Consider the following 14952-nt stretch of genomic DNA (forward strand, 5'->3'; position numbering starts at 1 on the left):
GGCTACCCTCAGTTCCACTCCTCTGCTGTTCTGCCAACTTTTTCTTATAGCACCATAATGTTCAGCAATTAATTAATCTCTAATTGAGCAGTAATTGTCAATCTTCTTTTAAAAGCTCTTCGAGGGTAGAGCCACTTTGAATATTTCTTTTGTATCCCACAGCACCCTGGACAGCAGAAGGCTCCTAGTAGGAAAAGTCCTTGCTGGTTTCTTTTCCAATTGATTTCTGTTCCCAGTTCTGAGTTTCCATATTTCTTCTCCTCTGCCTCATAACAATGATCAATAAAATTACTATAACGCACTTTCCCAGGCTTGGACCAGAGAATTCCCAGAAAGATGATATAGAATCCAGCAGTCTATAAGAATAGCAATCTTGGCTCTGGGTGTGTGTGTGTGTGTGTGTGTGTGTGTGTGTGTGTGTGTGTGTTTGTCTGTCTCTCCATATGCCTTCAGGGAAGTAAGGTTTAGGGAATCTAGATTGGTCAGTGGTCAAAAGAACTGAAACACTAAAAACAGGAAAAGGACAAGTGAGAAACCAAAATGACAGAATTATTTGAAGCATGCCTTATTAAAGACACAGTACACCAGAGTTCTGACAAAGCAATTGCCAGTCTGGCTTTTGTGCATGCAAAATTTTCCACCAGAAAGTAGGGGGTAAACTGGACACTAGGGACTTTGAAAATGTGTTTTAATCTTTCTCAGTTGTTCAAATAAATAAATTTATAATCTGTCCAGCTTACCAGGTGTAGTGCTATTGTTCATAAAGATGGAGAATCAGAAGAGAGACAGTTAAGAAATATGGCCTTTTTTAGGCTTAAGAATCCCCAAAAAGAGCCCAGGCTAGAGCCTGAAAAGGGGTAAGATCAGGAAGCAGAGCACAGAGGGCCATTCAGGGTGGGCAGAGATCTTAGACTCTACCACCTGCAGTCTGCACCCCCTCTTACAACTTGTTCCAGGTCACTGGCCATTTCCAGCATTATGCATTGACCTTCTCTGATTCTAAGTGCCCCCACCTAGCCCCCACCCCACCAAGTTTCAGGAGGAGGAAGGAGAATATCCCTAACATGATTCCACAGGAGACAGACTCAGTCTGCTATTTACTCTGTGATTTGAGCTAGGGCTAGACAATGTAAGCCCCATGTTGTGTTTTTGAAAGGCCCTGGGAAAAGTAACACATTGGACCATTATAGGCCATTAACACCATTAACACTGTGTGAATTCATTTGTCAGAAATTAGCAAGTCTCCGGAAACTGGAATCAGCTCCAAGGGCCTGGGACAGAGAATGGACAGGAACTCCTGTTTGGATGGTAGGAAAGGGGAAGGAGGAGGGGATGCCAAAAGATGAAAGCCAATCCAGAAAGGGAAGGTGGGAAAGCTCACACATCAAGAGTTTTCCCCACAGTTAAGAAAAGGCAGACTTTTGTGCCAGATGGGAAGCAAAGGGTAGGGATGGCGGGGAGGGGTTCAGGAAAGAAATCCTGGTGAATGTTTCCAGGTATCACTTAGCCCCAGAACCTCTCCCCTAGATTATAAACTAAGGTTATAAACTAAGGTCAAGCACCTTTTTAGAATCTGTGCTTTGGTTCCTGGGCAGTGTGTGGGGGGAAGGTGTTTATTATCCCTGGGAAGCAGGGTAGATAACAGGGGCTCCCTCTACATTCTCCCAGCCCTGACATCAATTCCTGTCTTCCAGTCCTTTCCTTTTCAGACCAACTAGAAAATGAACATATGGGCCGACCAAGTCTTGACTTCTAAAATCAGGAGTCTCCCCAACAAAGCACCCCACCCCTTCCCTCAGATGACCTCCAGGGCAAGGCAATGAGGTTAGGAAACAGATGGGTGTGCAGGGAGTCTTCAGAGCTAACCTGATCCTTGACCCCACTAGTTCACCGTCCTCTAATCCAATTTACAGAGAGAGGGGTAGATGCGCAGGGTCCTTATAACTTACTGGACTCTTTGGGACAAAGATTCTACACAAAATGGTTCCAGACATGGAAGATGGGGTGCTCTACCTCCCTGAGTTGGTGGAAGCTACAGGTAAAGAGGAGATGGAGAAGCCCTGGTCAGCAGAGAAACGTGGCCACAGGTGGTAGGAAAAAAGGGTGGTCGGCATCTTTTCTGGGAAAGGGACTGTGTAGCCAAGGAACATGGGTAGCCACAGATCCGGGGGCTGGGAGGTGGCAGGGGCCGCAAACAGCCAGAAGGCAGATGGGGGCGGGGGTGTTACGTACCAGAGGCGAGCAAAGATTCAGTGGGTGTGTATGAGGGGGACGCTAACTCACACTTCCAGGAATGAGTGGTTCTTATGAAAAGCTCGTCCGTTTCCAGAACTGGAGAAGAGAAGGACAAGGAGGAGGTCCCAGGCGCCCACCGCCCTCCCAGCCGGGTCTGCCTCTCAAGTCTGAGATGCTGGCCCGCACGCACCAGGCACGACCGTCCTCGGCCCGCCCCGCTCCCGACTGTCAGTCTGCAGCCTGCCTGACTCCCGGTCCCCAGTGACCCCTCTCTGCACATCAGGGGCCACCGGCCAGAGAAGGGGTGTGGGCGCAGGGCGGCCGGAGGGGGCCCGGCTGACAGGCGCTGGGGGGAGGGGGAAGCCCAGGGAGGGGCCGGGGGACGCCGGTAGCTGGAGCGGCGCGCTGCAAAGTGATCCAACATCGCCCCATCCCCGCGCTCCGGCAGAAGGCGGCCCGAGGGGACCGCCTCCCGCCTCCCCAACACAGACTCGCGCAAGTGGGGTGAACGCCGAGGGGCGCCGAGCTCCCAGCCCCCACCCCTCCCCAAAACGCAACCAGCATTGCCATAACAACAAGAATCTCGGCAACTCCAGCCCCGACGACGAGAGGGACTGCCCCCCAACACGCACACCCCAGCAACAGCCCTGCTTCCCCAAACTTGTCCGAGACACCGCGTCCTGGGCAGCAGCCCCCTCCCCGGTTCCCCGCGCCCTGCCCAGCTTACCTGTCCGGAAAAAGGCGTCCACGTCCGAGTCGGCGGCTCCTCCTTCCTCCGCTGCCCCCTCCGGGGGTTCATGACTGGGGGAGGGCGTCCGCGGGCAGCCGGCGGCTGGCGAAGCCTGGGGCCGAGGGCTGCTCGGCGCCCTGTGGGCGGAGGGCGCGGGGCGCAGCGGCCACGGCCGCAGACCCGGCGGACACCGGGCTTCGAGGGCGGGCGGCCGGGGCGGCGAGGCTGGGGCAGAGGACGCCGAGGCTCCCTCAAGCGGAGGCGCGCGGCGGGCTGGGGGCGCCTGCTGCCGGCTCCCCCATGGTCCCCCTTCCCTGGGGGCGCTGGCCGCCTGCGGTCTGGCCCGAGCCGGGGTCCCGGCTGCCTGGACGCCCGCTCTCCCCCAGCAGCGGCAGCTGGCTCTCCTCCTCGCCCGTCTGCCTGTCTCTATTGTTCAGCCCTGCTCGGCTCTCCTCTTTATTTTTCCTCCTCCCTCCCACCCTCCTTGTCTCTCTACCTCCTCCCTCCCTCGCTAGCTCGCCCGCTCGCTCGGTCTCCCTCCCTCGCTCGCTCTCTGGCTCCCCCTCTGGCTCCCTCAGCCGCCGCCGCCGCCGCCGCCTAGCAGCTCCTCCCCCGGCTCCCGCTCCTCTGTCCCGGCCAACAATAACCCGGGTAGCGCCGAGCTCAACCGAAGCTCCGGCCCGGCCGGGGGCTCGCCGCGGGCCCCCGGCGGCGCGGACGCCTCCCTTCCCCGCTGCCCCGCGCCGGCCTCTCCGGGAGCCAAGCCCGGGCCCCGAGCTATTGTTTGCAGCTGTGCTAGGCCGGCTTCCTGAGCCCCGCAGGAAAAGCCCCGGCGAAGGAGGCAGCCGGGGAGGGGGCGGGGCCGCCGGGCGAGTCCCGGGCCGCCAGGCGCACGCCCCGCTCGCCCAGGGGGCTCTGCCGCCCAGCCGCGCGCGCTCAGCCTCGCCCCTCTCGCCGTCCGCGCTCCCGGCCCAGAGGCCGCCTTCTCCGCCCCACCCCGCTCCCAGGTGTGTGAGGGGTCTCCCGAGCTGCCTGTCCCCCAAGCCGGACTGATCTGTCCCTAGAGGCTGGACTTTTTCCTTCTCCTTCCTGACAAGCTCTCTCCTGTCTCCTTCCCTTCATGAGCATTTCGCATTTTCTTCAACTCTCCTTAGTTCCACTCTTTTTTAGCGTTTCTCTTCCTTTCCCCCCTTTTCAGCGCCCCTCTAAACATCTCTGCCTGTCTCTGTGACTCTTTGTCCACTTCATTCCTCTTGCGATGTGTCCCTGCCTATCTTCCCCTCCTCCGTGACTCTCTTCTGTCTCTCATTTGTCTCTGTCCTGCCTAGGTACTTGGCCCGTATCTCAGCGCTCCTCTTGGACAGCTGTCAAAACTCCCTAATCCCCGGGGCCTTCTCTGTTTTGTTCTTCTCCCTCATGTGAATGGAGAGATCCAGTTGGTCAGGAGAAAGGAGGTGTTACAGCAAGCTGAATTTCGATTAAAGTGGGGAAAGGGGCTGAGGTGGGGTGGGGGTGGATGGGGAAGACGGCAAAAAAGAAAGCAGATGCTGTATGGGGTAATTAATGCAGTGATTGTATTGTGCCAATTGGTTTTTAAGCAATAATTAAACAATAATTAGCCAGTATTCTGTTTATAGTCCTAGTGACTGCAGCGCCTACAAAACAGGCTCTTTAGACCTGAGTACTTAATGTGGTATGTTGGGGGCTATTGCTGCTGCCTCATCCAGACAGATGGAGAGGCGGTGGCCTGACCTAATGTGTTAAAACACTCCTAATAAGAAAGCCAGGTCCTAGTATAATGTTGATGGCTCGCTGCCCACCAGCCGGGAACTCCTGGATCTGTTTGTCTCTGGGAACCTACTTGGTTCCACTTCTCTCCAGGTCAAAGCACCTGGGACCTTTCCAGATCTATCAACTGGGTCATTCAGCAAATACGATGAATTAAATGTTTTTAGTGAACGCTTTCTGGTTCCCTGGACTCCTTGCTTTCTTTACTGAATGTCACAATTTTTTTTCACTGATTAAAAAAGTAAGTATGGCTGCCTGTCTTCAATCTTGACTACATCTATCAGACCCCATTTCTTTAAAATTATTTTATTTTTTAATTTTTTTTGGACACACTTGCAGCATGCAGAAGTTCCTGGGCCAGGGATGGAACCTGAGCCATAGCAGTGATAATGCCAGATCCTCAACTGGTAGGCCACTCAGGGAACTCCTTAAAAATTATTAATAGTGACTCTGACATCACAAGTTTACTGCCACAAGTTCTAATTCATCTTGCCCTGATATCTTGAACTTCCTTACAGCAGCCAGATGTCCCTTACTTACCACCTTCTCTGATAATGAAAGTACTTCTCGTTTGTCTTTTCTAAATGCTGCCTTCCCCTTAATCCTCTGCCTAAACCCTGGCCTGCATTCCCACACCTGCACAGGATTGCTGAGCTGCTATTAACTGCTACCATCGTGCAGATAGAGAACCAGAGGTCTGGCAGAGCATTAGCTCGTCCCAAATTCAGAAGAAACATTAAATGTTTAGAGAAAGGTTCATATCAAGTTCTCAGTAGATGTGGACCAGAATGGGGGAAAACTTTATGTAATGACACAGACCTTTTTGAGAGAAAATTTGGTAATTTGTATTAAGATTTTAAATGTTCAAAGCTATATTAATATCAGACAACAAAGATTTCAGAGCAAAGACTCTTACCAGAGATAAAGAGGGACATTTCAATTTATCAACTGAATATAACACTCTTAAAAGGTTTTGCATCTAAGAGAGTTTCATAATATATGAAGCAAAACTGGACAAAACAAAGAAATAGACAAATTCATAATTATAGTCAGAGATTTTAACATCTGTCTCACTCAATAATTGATAAGGAAACAGATCATCAGTATGAATGTCAAAGACTTAACAATGCTATCAACCAACTTAACCAACATTTATATAATTCTTTGCTTAACAACAACAAATATACATTTTTTTCAAGTGCACCAGTATCCAGTTAGCACAAGATGAACTACATGCTAAACCATAAAACAAGTTTTGATAAATGTAAGAGGATAAATATCATGCAAAGTGATATGCAAATTAATTACACCTCAGTTTTTTTTAAATCATACAATGTTCTCTGAGCACGATGAATTAAATTAGAAATCAAAACAGGAATTCCCATTGTGGCTCAGTGGTAATGAACCCAACTAGTATCCATGAGGACGTGGGTTCCATCCCTGGCCCTGCTCAGTGGGTTAAGGACCCAGCATGGCTTTGAGCTATAGTGTAGGTCACAGACATGGCTCAGATTTGCAGTTTTGCAGTGGCTGTGGCGTAGGCTGGCAGCTGCAGCTCTGATTAGACCCCTAGCCTGGGAACATCTACATGCCATGGGTGAGGACCTAAAAAGACGAAAGAAAGAAAGAAAGAAAGAGAGAGAGAGAAAGAAAGAGGAAAGAAAGGTGGGAGGGAAGGAAGGAAGGAAGAAAATATGAAAAGTCCCCCAAATATTTGAAAACTAAATAAATACTTCTAAATAACCTATGATAAACTAGGAACTCGAAGAGGATATTAGAAAAAAATTTTAAGTGTTTAAAAATGAAAACAGAGTTCCCATTGTGGTGCAGCAGAAATGAATCCAACTAGTAACCATGAGGTTACAGGTTCAATCCCTGGCCTTGCTCAGTAGGTTAAGGATCACGTGTTGCTGTGAGCTGTGATGTAGGTCGAAGATGCATCTTGGATCCCGTGTTGCTATGGCTATGGCATAGGCTGGCAGCTGTAGCTCCAGAAGCTGTAGCTCCAATTGGACCCCTAGCTGGCAACTTCCATAGGGTGCAGCCCTAAAAACAACAACCACAGAAAAGAAAGCACATCATATAAAAAAATCTAAGGAATAGAGCCAAAACAGTACTTATAGGGAAATTTCTAGTACTAAAATACTTATTTTGAAAAGTCTCAAATCAGTGGTCTCTGGTTCTACCTTTAGAGCAAATGAAATCCAAAGCAGAAGAATAGAAAGTTTAAAAGATTAGAACAGAAAGCAGTAAAATAGGTAATGGAAAAACTGAAGTGAAAAACCAATGAAACTAAAAGTGAGTTATTTGACAAGACTGATAAAATTGATAAAGCTCTAGCCAGATTGCAATAAGGAAACAGAGAGAAGACTTAAATTAGTATTAGCAGAAATAAGAGAAATGACATCACTATAGAGAGTATAGATAGGCAAAAAGAATAGTAAGAGAATATTGTGAACAATGCTCTGCCAACAAATTTGACAACTTACATAAAATGAAGAAATTCCTTGAAAGATACAAACTACTAAAGCTCAAAAGGAAATAACTTAAATAGCCATATATCAATTAAATAAATTAAATGTATAGCGTAAAACTTCCCACAAGGAAAACTTGAGACCCATCTATCTTCAATGGTGAATTCTATCAAATCTTTAAGGAAGAAATAATATCAATTCCACACACACTCTTCCAGAAGAATTGAAGAAAGAAAATATTTCCCAACTATTTCTATGAAGCCAGCATTACTGTGATGCCAAAAACCAAAGACCATATAAAAGATGAAAAACATACTACATATTGCTATCCTTCAGGAATATAGATGTAAAATTCACAGTAAAATTTTAGCAAATCAAGGAGCTCCCACTGTGGCACAATGGGATCGGCAGTATCTTGGGAGTACTAGGACAAGGGTTTAAGCCCAGGCCTTGCACAGAGCTTAGGTCACAACTGCTCAGGTCTGTTCCCTGGCCCAGGAGCTCCATACGCCTTGGGGCAGCCAAAAATGAAAAAAAAAAAAAAAAAAAAAAAATTAGCATATCAAATCCAAAATCCAATAATATATAAAGAGGATAATACAACATGACCAAGTAGGTGGGTTTATACCAAGGAGGCAAGGTTGATTTAATCTTTGAAAATCTATCTGTGTAATTACCATATGTAATGGATTGAATTGTGTCTTCCCAAAAGATATGTTGATGTCCTAATCCAAGGTATCTGTGAATTTGGAAATAAAGTCTTTGTAGATATAATCAAGTTTGGGTGAGGTCTTTAGGGTGGACCCCTAATACATTATGACTGGTGTCCTTATAAGAAGAGAAAAACTCCTAGTGAAGACAAAGACATGAAGAAAACACCATGTGACAACAGAGGTAGAAACTGGAATGATGCAACTGCAAGCTAAGGAACATAATGAATTAATTGACGGCCACCACCTGAAGCTAGGAAGAGACAAGGAAGGATTCCACCCAGAGTCTCAGAGGGAGCATAGCCCTGCTTACACTTGATTTCAGACTTCTGGGCCTCCAGAACTGGGGCAGAATAAATTTCTGTTCTTTAAGCCAACCAATTTCTAGCACTTTGTTATGGTAGTCCTAGAAAATTCATAAACCTTATCTAAAAAGAAAAACCACATGATCGTTTCAATAGATTCAGGAAAAAGGTGATGTATTTGACAAAAACACAACATCTATTTCTGATCTAAACTCCTAGCAAACTTAAGAATTGAAAGAACTTCAACTTAATAAATGGCATCTACAAAAAAACCTACAGTAACATTATACTGAATGGCGAAAGACTAAATGCTTCCTCCTAAGATCAGAACAAAGCAAGAATATCCACTCTCACTCCTATTCAACATTGTACCAGATGTTCTAACCAGTACAATAAGGTAGGGGGAAAAAATTAAAGGCATCCAAATTGAAGAGGTGGTAAAACTCTCTTGATTCATAGACAACATGTTTGCTTATTTAGAAAATCCATGAAATCCATCAAAATGTCACTAGAACTAATAATGTGTTTAGCAAAATTTCAGGATATAAAACCAATATCGAAAAATAAATTGTACTTTTATATGCTAGCAAAGAAGATTGTAAATAGAAGTTTAAATGCATCACTATATCAGCTTGGAAAAATTTGAAATATGAAGGCTAAATCTGATAAAAGATATGCAAGACCAATGCCTTGTAAACTACGATATATTGCTGAAAGAAATTAAAGAAGACAAGTAAATGGAGAGATATATGGTATTATGATCGGAAGACTCAAACTACTTGACATCAGTTTTCAACAAAATTGATCAGTAGATTCAATGTAATCCCAATCAAGATTCCAGAAGGGTTTTTTTTTTTTTTTGTAGATGTTGACAAACTGATTCCATGCAAAAAACAACAACAACCAAAAAAAAAAAAAAAACAAAACAAAACCCTTAGAAAAGCCGTTACGGCTAAGAAAAGGAGGAAAAAAGTTGGAGTGCTTACACTATCCAATTTCAAGTTTTATTATAAAGTTACAGTAATCAAGACAATGTGGTGTTGCTGTAAAGTACACAAAGAGACCAATGGAATAGCATGGAGTCCAGAAACAGGCCCGCATATTTATTGTTAATTTCTTTGCAATAAAGATCAGAGGGAATTCAATGTAAAAAGGGTAGTATTTACAAATGGTGCTTGAAAAACTGAAAAATCTGTATTAGTTTTCTACGGCTGCTATAACAAATTACCACAAACTTAATGGCTTAAAACAAAATAAATTTTTATCATCTTACAGTTCTGGAAGTTAGAAGTCCAGAATAGGTCTCACTGTGCTAAAACCAAAGGGTTAGTTGGACTGTGTTCTTTTGGGGGGCTCTAGGAAAGAATCTGTTTCCTTGCTTTTTCCAGCTTTCAGAGGCCACCTGTTTTTTTTTTTGGCTTTTGTCCTTCCTCCATTTTCAAAACCACCTATGGGCCTAGTCCATCTCTGGACTTGGTTCTCTCTTTAGCCTCCCTCTCTCCCTTGTAAGGGTCCTTGTGATTATACTGGTCCTGCTCAGAATAATCTAGGATAATCTCCCTATTTTAAGGTCATCTGATTAGCAACCTTAATTCCATCTGAAACCTTAATTCCCATGTAACTTGCTATGTAAACTAACATAATCACAGGTTCTGGGGACTGCGATGTGGACTTTTTGGGGAAGTGCATTATTCTGCCTATCACATTATCTGTATTAAAAAAAAAAAAAGATTATTTGGGGAGTTCCCGTCGTGGCGCAGTGGTTAACAAATCCGACTAGGAACCATGAGGTTGCGGGTTCGGTCCCTGCCCTTGCTCAGTGGGTTAACGATCCGGCGTTGCCGTGAGCTGTGGTGTAGGTTGCAGACACGGCTCGGATCCCGCGTTGCTGTGGCTCTGGCGTAGGCCGGTGGCTACAGCTTTGATTGGACCCCTAGCCTGGGAACCTCCATATGCCGCGGGAGCGGCCCAAGAAATAGCAACAACAACAACAACAAAAACACAAAAAGACAAAAAAAAAAAAATTTAAAAAAAAAAGATTATTTGGATCGATATTTCAACCATATACAAAAATTAACTCAAAATGGATCATAGACCTAATGTGTACCTAAAACTATTACATTTCTAGCAGATATTGACAAAAATCTTACCTTGATAGGAAAAGATTTCTTAGCTATGACACCAAAAGTATAATTCCTAAAAGGAAAATTGTGATAAACTTGACTTCATCAAAATTAAGAGGTTCTTCTCTTTAAAAGACACTGTTAAGACAATGAAGAAACAAGCCATCAGGGGAAAATACTTGAACTCACATACCTGATGAAGGGCTATATCCTGAGTATAAACTCTCAAACTCTCAAAACAAGAAAACAAACAAGCTGAGTTTTTAAAATTGGGCAAAAGATTTGAACAGACCCTCACCTTAGCAGGTATGTGGATGGCAAGTAGGCACTTAAGAAGATGCTCAAAATCATTAGTCATTAGGGAAATGCAAATTAAAATCATAATGAGATAACCACAATCTATTAGAATATCTAAAATAAAAAGACTTGTTCATATCAAGTGTTGGTGAAGATGTAGAATAACTGGGATTCTCCTACACTTCTGGTGGAATTGTAAAGCTGTACAGACACTTTAGGAAACAATTTGACAGTTTCTTAAATAAATATGCCCCTATGATAATGGCCCAGGCATTCTTGATATTTATCTAAGAGAAAGAAAATCATGTATCCATTCAAAAACTTGTATGCGGATGTTCATAGTAGCTTTATTTATAATAGCCAAAAACAGGAAACAATCCCCAAATCCATCAACAAGTGATGAGATAAACAAATTGCAAAATACTCATAACCGAATACTACTCTGTAATAAAAAGAAATGAATTATTGATATACCAACAATACATAGATAAAATAATTCCACTTAATGAGAAAAGTCAGACCAAAAAAAAAAAAAAAAAAAGAGTCTGTCCTAAGTCATTCTATTTACATAGAATTACAGGAAATGCAAGGTAATCTGTACCGATAGAAAACTGGATCAGCGGTTTTCTGGAGATGACCAGAGCAGGAGTCTGGGGGAGCAGGGACAAGGGGGTAGGATTACGAAGGGGAACAAGGAAACTTCTGGAGATGATGGGTATGTTCTTGACTGTGGGAGTGGTTTCATGGGTGTATACTTATGTCACAACTGGTCAAATTGTGCACTTTAGATACATGCAACTTATCAAATGTCAATTGTATGTCAATAAAGCTATTTTTTAAATAATAATTTTTAAAAGAATAGAGTAGGGTATAGCTATACATCTTACAAAGAAATAGTTTACTTGAGGAGATTATATGGGATTTTTTGGATTATAATACATATATAAATATTAAATTTTGCATAGTATGGATTTTTTACAGAGGAAAGAGAGAGAACCATGATCCGAGGAAATTTTTTGCATAAGAATATAGGGCGGAGGAAGGAGGAGAGATGTTCAGGTCCAAGTATTTAGGAAAAACTCTCAAATAATTTTGATAGACACCCCTTTCTCCATCTGTCCTTGAAGATTTAAGAAGGAAGGGGACAGGATGATACAGAAGAACAGGCAGGAGAATAATGAAGAAATGTATTGTGGCCAGGAGACTCCAGAGTGTTCCAAACCTCGGTTCTTGAAATCTTTAATCAATGGAAAATGAGAGGCCAGAGGAAGAATTTAGGCGGACTTTACTGAAGCTCATGCTCAGGGAGCAAGTAGCAGATGCCCTCGCTAGTTCCATGAGGGTATGTAAGCTGGTTACAGGGTGAGGGTGGGGCCAGAAGGGTGGCTTAGGTGGTCTGCCTATCTCCTTGGTGGTGCTGTGTGCAGGGATCATGGATAGCACCCTACTTCTGTTCCTGGCACCTCAGAAGTAGCAGTTGAATTTGGGCCTTTTTGTGTCTTATTGTCCATTATTTGCCCCAACTATGGATATATGTGGTTATTTCTAGTCCCTTGTAGTTTTCTTTGTTTGGTTGCTTGAGGAGACATTGGTTCAGGTGCAAGCACTGCAGTATAGGGTCCCAGGTCCCAAGTCCCCAGTGTCTCAAGAGGAGTTCAAAGTTCACAGAAATAATTGAGGAGTGAGGTGGTAAGCACCTCCAGGAGGGTGTGGATGTGGCAGGAGATGGAAAGCTGGAAAGTCAAGGAGAAGGGAAAACAGTAGCATGTGTTGATGGCCTATATGTGGAGTGGAACAGGTGAAGGCAGGAGAGAGAAGGGGTAGTGAACTAGCATTCAAGACACCTCTGGGCACCAAGTAACAGAAAATGTAGTGTGACTAATAGAAGGAAAAAAATCGAGAGGAGAAATCAATCGAGGGAAAGTTGGGAAAGGGATTTTGTAGGATATGACTTCATCTAACCCCTCATTTCACCACTGAGAAAACTAGAGGGTAAAATGACTTGTCCAAAGTCATACAGCAGACCCTAGAACTCATGCCTCCTAGGCCAATTCTCCTGGCTGCTTCCCTGGAACACTTTTCCTCTTCCCCAAGGATCTGAAGTGATGATGGGTGTTAGGTGGTAATGTCTAATCAGCAATTAGAATTGTCAGCACAGAGCCTGGGAGGGTTGGGAACTGGAAATATTGATTAAGGAGCTAGGAGCTGGCTGAAGCAGGAAGAGCAAGTGAGATAAAAGGTTTTCTATCCATTTCCATTAACTTACCCTTTTAGACATATCATCCACTTTTATGTCCTGCTTTCCACTGAAATCAAATTTGCCTTAGCACCTCTCCCCAAGTTTCTGACTTCATTACTCCATTCTCACAGACTAGAAACCTAGAACACTTGCTTGGCCCGTACATGTCTTCTCTCTTCTATTTTTGGTACCCAATCTGCTGTTATTAAGCCAAAGTTTTCCTGGGACTTCCCTGGTGGTCTAGTGGTTAGGATTCAGTGCTTCTACCACTGTGACCTGGGTGCAATCCCTGGTCTGGGAACTGAGATCCCACATCAAGTCACTGCATGCATTTAAAAAAATTAAAAAAAAAAAAAAAAAGCTGAATTCTTCCATGGAGCTCCTGTTGTGGCTCAGCCGGTTACGAACTCAACTAGAGTCCATGAGGACGCGGGTTTGATCCCTGGCCTCGCTCAGTGGGTTAAGGGTCTGGTGTAGGTCACAGATGCAGCTTGGATCTGGCAATGCTGTGGCTGTGGTTGTGGTGTCGACCAGTAGCCACAGCTCCACTTTGACCCCTGGGAACTTCCATATGCTACAGGTGTGGCCCCCCCCCCCAAAAAAAAAGGCAAGAAAAGAAAGAAAAAAATGTTATCCATTATCCACTTTTCCTTCCAATGCCATCCTAGCCCAGCCTTCAGCTCTGTAATCTTGAATTTCTACAAAAGCTTGTCAACCAGCTTTCCCAGGCAAGGTGGGGAAGGAAAGCCAGTGCCTGAAAGAAAAGACAGGCCAGAGAGACAGACAAGTCACAGGAATATGTTGGCCATGGAGATGAGACAAGAGGGTGTCAAGAGGCAGACAGGGGTTAAAAATGGCAGATGCCACAGATTAAGTGGGGAGCAACTAAAACTGAGACATGGAGATGGAATGTGGGTAAGTGGTAGATTTCAAGGCAACTTTGAGAGAGAAAGAGGAAGCTGGAATGAACTGCAGGAGATGTGGTGAGCAAGCAAGGCAAGGGTAGAACCCAACTGGAGACAGGATGGGAACCAGTGTGTGTCGAGAGAATGGGAGGAGCAGAGGCAAACCATCTGTTCCCGAAGCTTGGGCAGTGAAAAAAAGAAAATAAGACAGTAGCTGGACAGGATGGTCACGTTTCCAAATATTTACTTCATTTTGTTTTTCAAAATGGAACTAGCTCTACAGAGTTGAAAGACACAAGGGAGAGAAGAAGCAAGAGATAAAAATTCCAAAGCTGGAAAACTATCGGCATCACCACAGAAACTGGAAGGGCAGGGGTGGTGGTGGGGGGGCTTCCCTGTTGCGGGGATTAGCCTGTGTCCTGAGGATTGATCTGCATAGAGGAAGCTGGGGGAAGACATTTGGGCCTCAAATCTTGATTTCCAGCCCTCTGTCCATACTGCACAGGAAATTTCTAACACAAAGCTGTTTCCTTTGTCACACTATTTTCTGTTTAGAGTGAGCATAGGAAGTAATCTGTCCTGTTCTTTCAACAGTACCAAGGGAACGCCAAAACATCCCCTGATCTTCGCCTTGCTCCATATACAGTTGTGACAGAACCAAAGTTCTTCCTGACCTCTACTCTGAATCTTTCCTGCTGCAACTGAAGCCCGTTCCCTCTCATCCTGTCTTTGGGGAAAGCATGTCGTGGCCAAAACGCCTGCCTCCAGGAGGAAATCTGCAGCAGGTAAAGTATTATGGATTTCCTCCTGACCCCGAGGAAGTTGCCCTCATCACCGCATGCCCATGTTCCCGTCAGCCCTGCCCAGCCTGAAAAGAGGAGGGAGCTCAAAAAGACAAAAGAACATTCAAATCTACTTCAGTTTCCACTGACATTTTAAGAGAGAAACCGTTTTAGACATTGCAGGATTCAGACCCAAAGGAAGCCAAAAGAAATTCCACAGCTAATAAACCAAAGCATACCTGAAGCTACCCAGGAAGAGTTACATGTGTTTAAGAAGTGACCATACATATAATCCAGTCAGCCCAGGGACCTCTCTGGGTCTCTAAGTGGACTCTAGGAAGAGTCAAGTCTCCCCTCTGGTGCC

General features: G+C 44.9%; 1 long non-coding RNA gene across 1 annotated transcript; it reads right to left on the bottom strand.

Annotated features, from left to right (window-relative positions):
- On the bottom strand, positions 1590 to 3048 carry LOC110256524. Its single transcript, XR_002338127.1, has 2 exons — positions 2963 to 3048; positions 1590 to 2331 (listed from the first exon to the last, which is right to left on the bottom strand). It is a non-coding gene; the product is annotated as an uncharacterized LOC110256524 (long non-coding RNA).

This window comes from Sus scrofa, chromosome 13 (genome assembly GCF_000003025.6).
Source record: "Sus scrofa isolate TJ Tabasco breed Duroc chromosome 13, Sscrofa11.1, whole genome shotgun sequence".
Taxonomy (NCBI): Eukaryota; Metazoa; Chordata; class Mammalia; order Artiodactyla; family Suidae; genus Sus; species Sus scrofa.